Genomic DNA, 7243 nt, shown 5'->3' with positions numbered 1-7243 from the left:
CTGACACAGTGTAGCACCAGATCTCTGCTTGGCGGTGTTTGCACCGCTAATGCCGATTCCGACCACCGTGCTCCCAAATTTTAGGACATTTCTTGAATTCTTTTTTGATTGGTTTCAACTTCAACATTAATAAACGCTATATCACTGTAGCTATCTTCTCAAGAGCTATCGAATGCAGCTATAAAAAGTATATAGTTTCATTAAAAAAGACATACTTGCTTCAACTCCGTTGATAAGAGAGTTAAAAATATTAACCAAACAAAAAATACGTGCCCCTCGACGGTCTAGCATTTGCTGGAAAACCGCGTTTCTATATGTCTAACCGTTCACAAATAAAGGAGGTGTTACATCTGACGAGACTTCGACCATTTCCACTGAAAACTGTTGTGACTGATAATCGGATAATGGGCGGGACTTCTAAAATTTTACTATTCATACCACCAATTTTAAAGGACAAAGTGCTTCTTGATTTTCAGAACAATGAATCCTGTCTGTTGATCATCGTAATTTTTGTGCTTTCATTGCCACCTAAAAGTCTAAATTTTTTCTGCATGGTACTACGATGTCGTTTCGCAGCAAATAAGCAGTAACCGTCGCTTATGCGAACTGAGGCTTCTCATCTTGTCTTCCATCATTCCCATTCATTTTCAAGGATTGTGGCGACAGAGGGCAGTAGTAGGGCAAACTATATTTCAGCGCAATTTGTTAGTGTGGGTTGCCTACACCAGGGCCAAGCATATATTCAGGGCAAACCAATTGTTCTCTTTTGATTGACATATACTTAACCTATTGTTCTGCTAAGAGGATTAAGACTCTGTGTGGAGAATCCACTGTTTGATTGACACATTATGAACCTCTGGGGGTACTCCACCCTTTTGACTGACAGGACATTAACCTACTGTTCCCCCATCCTCCCGCCTACCCCTCCTCCCCCTCCACCTCCTCCTCCCCCGTCTCTCAGGGAACACCACTAGCCAATACGAACACACTTTTGATATAAATCTGATTGATTAATTACTTAAACCGATCAGTTAATTAAATCCACCGGCTGGAAAACCCCCAATCCTCCCCCTCTCCTCCCCCTCACGGAAGTTGGCGGGAAAAAGACTCATCAGATCGGTTATATGGTGGGAATTCCATTGCAGTTTATGGAATATTGTTTAAACAATTAAGACACTGTGTGGAATATCGCTTATTTATTTATGGCAGTATATGGAATATAGTTTATTTATTTTGTTATAGAATTTGCCAGGAAATCGATTGCAGTGTATGGAATATTGTTTGCACAATTTACACAATGTGTGAAATACTGTTTATTTACACAATTTACGTGTTTAAAGGTAGTGTTTGGAATATAGTTTACTTATTTAGTTAAAGAATTTGTCGGCAAATTGACTGCAGTGTGTGAAAAAAAAAGCACAGATGGAAAAATCGGAGCAGTTACATATCTAAAACTTCATGACATTTGTCGAAATTCAACATCACTTCCTGCAGATTGGCAACTTACTAAAATCTCAGCGGCAAACTATTTTGTACAGATCGAGAAACATACAACCGTCATATTGCACTGACAATTAAACCATGCAAAATTGGTCTACAAGTCATGTCTGGAATGAAGTGCAGTAAAGTAGCCACCTTTTGGGGTCTCCCGTGTGTGTCTCTATCGTTAAGGCACCGCAGCGAAGGTCAAAACAATCCAATGACCTAATTACATATCACGTTACTAAATATCACCGATCACGGACCGGATATTGGCCTCCTTTTATCTCGCGGCCCCTAAACAAAGCATCAAGAGGCAGTATTCTGTTGGTCGGCAATTTCCAGACTCGCTTCCTGTCACTCTCACTCCCAAGAAGCCACTCCACGCTTGTCTGTGTGAACCAAAGTCTCCAAACACCTTACGATGACCCTTCTTCATAATGAAACATATTTTCAACGTTTGAGCATCACATACAATAATTATGCAAATCAAGTAATGAAATTTCCACAACAAACAGATTGTAGTGCTAAATATATCCGAGATCTTGTACATGGCCTCCTCAACCACAACATTTCCACTAAACATACCGATCACACAAACTAGCAATTCCTAGGCGTGCGCCGTTAGCTGTCTACAGTGTAGCCTCCATCCGCATTGACCAGGAGAGAGACCCATACCCAAATGCATGCGTGCACGCAATACCACCATCTCTAAAATTTGTATGTATGTATGTGTGTATTAAACCAGATACCTAGAAACGACAAAGAGGCTGCATCTCGCTGTAGCCTTCAGTGGTTCACAACGCCACAACAGGCCAAAGTGGTCCACCCACCCCACCGCAGCCCCACACCGAACCCAGTGTTATTGTGCAATTCGGCCTCTAGTGGACCCCTCTGGACCCCTCTGGGAATGTCTCATACCAGACGAGTGTAACCCCAAATGTTTGCATGGTAGAATAGTGATGGTGTATACGCACATGTAGATGGTGTTTGTGCAGCAATCGCTGACACAGTGTAAGTGAGGTGGAATAAGGGAACCAGCCCGCATTCTAGGAGGTAGATGGAAAAAACCTTGAAAATCCATCCACAGGCTGACTGGCACACTGTTAATCGACACTAATCCGCCACGTGGATGCGTGCTGGGGACCGGCAAGCCTTCCTGGTTGGAAAGCAGCGCGTTAGACCGCACGGCTAGCGGGCGCAGACCACTAAAACTTGGATTATAAAAAAAATGATTCCAAGATTGTAATGAGAACAATGCAAAATTCAATTATTTAAGTTGAAGTACTATTTGCATCCAACTGACGGTAGTTTGAAATCTAAACTCTACTCAGCTCGCTACTTTGTGAGAAATTCAGAATCATTAATCATTAAGAATAGATAAAATACAAATGCCCAAAGAAATAGCAATAACAATAAACCCAAGAGTTTGCTAAATTTACACCAGACACTGGCTTGACTCATCTGCACAAATAATGTTTCAGTGGTAGGCATTCAGGAAAATAACGCACCTGGCTGAGGCGAAACAACTCAGACAGCTATTTGTACAATCCACCAGTGTGCCCGAACCTAGCGTCAGGTTACTTTAACACTTACAATTATAATGGACTTATAAAACAGAGAGAAAACCACAATTAGCGTACAGATTACAATAAAGCAAGTCAGCTATTTATGAATTCAACAAATGGCTCAAGCTAGGCACGCAGCCGGCCGATGTGACCGAGCGGTTTTAGGCGCTTCAGTCCGGAACCGCGCTACTGCAACGGTCGCAGGTTCGAAACCTGCCTCGGGCATGGATGTGTGTGACGTCCTTAGGTTAGTTAGGTTTAAGTAGTTCTAAGTATAGGGGACTGATGACCTCAGATGTTAAGTTCCATAGTGCTCAGAGCCATTTGAACAGGCACGCAAATGGCTGAAACAGCTAGCTTGAATATCTATGACTGAAGTAAATCACGACTGCATTAGTTAACACCTTAATATTAATACAACGAGTGGACATATTGTAGTAGTTCAATGTTTAGAGAGCGCATGCTGGCAGCCATTCATTTGGTAAACACAATATGCAGTTTCACACATTAGTTTAAAAGCACAACTAAGAGAGTATACACTACTGGCCATTAAAATTTCTACACCACGAAGATGACGTGCTACAGACGCGAAATTTAACCCACAGGAAGAAGATGCTGTGATATGCAAATGATTAGCTTTTCAGAGCATTCACACAAGGTTGGCGCCGGTGGCGACACCTACAACGTGCTGACGTGCTGAAAGTTTCCAACCGATTTCTCATACACAAACAGCAGTTGACCGGCTTTGCCTTGTGAAACGTTGTTGTGATGCCTCGTGTAGGGAGGAGAAATGCGTAGCATCACGTTTCCGACTTTGACAAACGGATTGTAGTCTATCGCGATTGCGGTTTATCGTATCGCGACACTGCTGCTCGCGTTGGTCGAGATCCAATGACTGTTAGCAGAATATGGAATCGGTGGGTTCAGGAGTGTAACACGGAACGCCGTGCTGGATCCCAACGGCCTCGTATCACTAGCAGTCTAAATGACAGGCATCTTATCCGTATGGCTATAACGGATCGTGCAGCCACGTCTCGATCCCTGAGTCAATAGATGGGGACGTTTGCAAGACAACAACCATCTGCACGAACAGTTCGACGACGTTTGCAGCAGCATGGACTATCAGCTCGGAGACCATGGTTGCGGTTACCCTTGACGCTGCATCACAGACGGGAGCGCCTGCGATGGTGAACTCAACGACGAACCTGGGTGCACGAATGGCAACACGTCATTTTTTCGGATGAATCCAGATTCTGTTTGCAGCATCATGATAGTCTCATCCATGTTTGGATACATCGCGGTGAACGCACATTGGAAGCGTGTATTCGTCATCGCCATACTGGCGTATCACCCGGCGTGATGGTATGGGGTGCCATTTGTTACACGTCTCGGTCACCTCTTGTTCGCATCGACTGCACTTTGAACAGTGGACGTTACATTTCAGATGTGTTACGATCCGTGGCTCTACACTTCATTCGATCCCTGAGAAACCCTACATTTCAGCAGGATAATGCACGACCGCATGTTGCAGGTCCTGTACGAGGCTTTCTGGATGCAGAAAATGTTCGACTGCTGCCCAGGCCAGCATATTCTCCAGATCTCTTGTCAATGGTGGCCGAGCAACTGGCTCGTCACAATACGCCAGTCAGCCGGCCGAAGTGGCCGTGCGGTTAAAGGCGCTGCAGTCTGGAACCGCAAGACCGCAACGGTCGCAGGTTCGAATCCTGCCTCGGGCATGGATGTTTGTGATGTCCTTAGGCTAGTTAGGTTTAACTAGTTCTAAGTTCTAGGGGACTAATGACCTCAGAAGTTCAGTCCCATAGTGCTCAGAGCCATTTGAAGCAATACGCCAGTCACTACTCTTGATGAACTATGGTATCGTGTTGAAGCTGCATGGGCAGCTGTACCTATACACGCCATCTAAGCTCTGTTTGAATCAATGCCCAGGCGTATCTAGGCCGTTATTACGGCCAGTGGTGGTTGTTCTGGGTACTGATTTATCAGTGTCTATGCAGACAAATTGCGTGGAAATGTAATCACATGTCAGTTCTAGTATAATATATTTGTCCAATGAATACCTGTTTATCATCTGCATTTCTTCTTGGTGTAGCAATTTTAATGGCCAGTAGTGTAGTTTGTCACTGACATGCCACTTAACAGCCTAACCACCTAGCCAAATTAAGAATGAAGGTAATGTGGGGAAACTTTGTCCAAATGGAATGTCCGGCAGGTTCTCAACGTTAATCAGACTGCAGAGAAAGTTAAGACAGCAGCCTTCAGCACAGTCCGGCTAACGTGCCCTGCACCGCGACCCACTGGGCCAACAATAGCACGCCGCGCTCTCAAGTACCTCTTCCGGTCGGAGGCGGTTACGAGACAGCCTCCTTGCTCACCGTCCGCCTCGGAACTGGCGGCTTGCTCGTGCCCATTACAGATGGTGGCGTCGCTCTCCATCACCAGCGCAGCGTCCCGCTCTGTGCTCGACAGCCAAAAACCGGACACAGCTCACTTTTGTGTTTGTGCGCGCCTTAAGACCCTTCCCTAGACAAACAGTACACACGCTGTCAGCGGGAGGTCTAAACTCTTTGCGTGAGCGATACCTACCTGGTGAAGAATAGATACGGATTATCGGTGATATTCCTCGTAGTCACAGCTTTATGTGATCTTACAGAAACTATTTTCAGCCCTCATTTTTTCTGTACTGATTATATGTTTGGGGGATGAATATGTATTTTGAGACCAAATGCCTGAACTAACAGTCAGTAAGACGATAATGGCCAAAATTTAGTCAAAATAGCTGCACCATAACAAGTATGCAATTGTGAGGGGTGTGTGTTATCGTCTGTAGGATTACATTAATATTTCGTGGAATGATGCGGAATGACCCAAATGTAACGACTGTCCAAGTTTTTGACAGTTACTGAAATTTGTAATGAACTCTCGCTACTCCGTATTGACATTTGTGAATAATGCACTTTGTTAAGCTGGATGTGACTGTTTCACTTAAACAAATATTAGCTGATTTTATTATCCCACATCAACTTATTTCACGTCTACATATTAACTGTGAAGTGATATGTAGAGTTTTTCAAGTAAATTGATCAAACGTAAATGCGCAAAATAATCCTGGAACGATCATACGGTGACGAGCGTAAATCATAAGATGTTTTTTAAATGAGTGCAAACGTTTTTTATATTGCCTGTACGTGCATTATTAAGAAAAGCACTCCGTCTTCAGGCCACAAGTGGCCCATCGGGACCATCCGACCGCCGTGTCATCCTCAGTTGAGGTTGCGGATAGTAGGGGCGTGTGGTCAGCACACCGCTGTCCCGGTCGTTACGATGGTTTTCTTTGACCGGAGCCGCTACTATTCGGTCGAGTAGCTCCTCAATTGGCATTACGAGGCTGAGTGCACCCCGAAAAATGGCAACAGCGCATAGCGGCCTCGACGGTCACCCATCCAAGTGCCGGCCACACCCGACAGCGCTTAACTTCGGTGATCTCACGGGAACCGGTGTATCCACTGCGGCAAGGCCGTTGCCCGCATAATTAAGAAGCCCGACAATATGTGCCCCATTCAGCGCACCGCAGGAAGAGAAGTGATACTTGCAACACGACGGATTTAAATGTAATGTGATATACTCCTTACCACTTTGGAATTTTCAGTGCGAAGACTGAATAATCTTTGGCTCGTATACTTGATAGGGGTTGTAGCTGAACTACTTTATAAAATTTGAAAATTTTAAGTAAGTTCCTAAGGGACCAAACTGCTGAGGTCATCGGTCCCTAGGCTTACACACTACTTAATCTAACTTAAACTAACTTACACTGAGGACAAGACACACACCCAGGCCCGAGGGAAGACTCGAACCTCAGACGGGGGGAGCCGCACGAACCGTGGCATGACCCCTAAGAACGCGCGGCTTCTCCGCGCGCGACTTAACATCTGAGGTCATCAGTCACCTAGAACTTAGAACTAATTAAACCTACCTAACCTAAGGACATCACACACATCCATGCCCGAGGTAGGATTCGAACCTGCGACCGTAGCGGTCACGCGGTTCCAGACTGAAGCGCCTTTAACCGCACGGCCACACCGGCCGGCCTCTCTCAATAAAAAGTTGAATAAAATGTCACTTGTATGTATAATCAGAAAAAATAAATTTGTTAGGCTGTTTAAAAAAATGGTTCAAAT

General features: G+C 44.8%; 1 pseudogene; it reads right to left on the bottom strand.

Annotated features, from left to right (window-relative positions):
• Positions 1-6472: 6472 nt before the first annotated feature.
• Positions 6473-6590, bottom strand: LOC126471703 (5S ribosomal RNA; annotated as a pseudogene).
• Between the last annotated feature and the right edge of the window lie 653 nt (positions 6591-7243).

Source organism: Schistocerca serialis, chromosome 3 (assembly GCF_023864345.2).
Source record: "Schistocerca serialis cubense isolate TAMUIC-IGC-003099 chromosome 3, iqSchSeri2.2, whole genome shotgun sequence".
NCBI lineage: Eukaryota > Metazoa > Arthropoda > Insecta > Orthoptera > Acrididae > Schistocerca > Schistocerca serialis.
The sequence above is the reverse complement of the archived record's forward strand: the minus strand, read 5'-3'. Positions and strand labels throughout refer to the sequence as shown.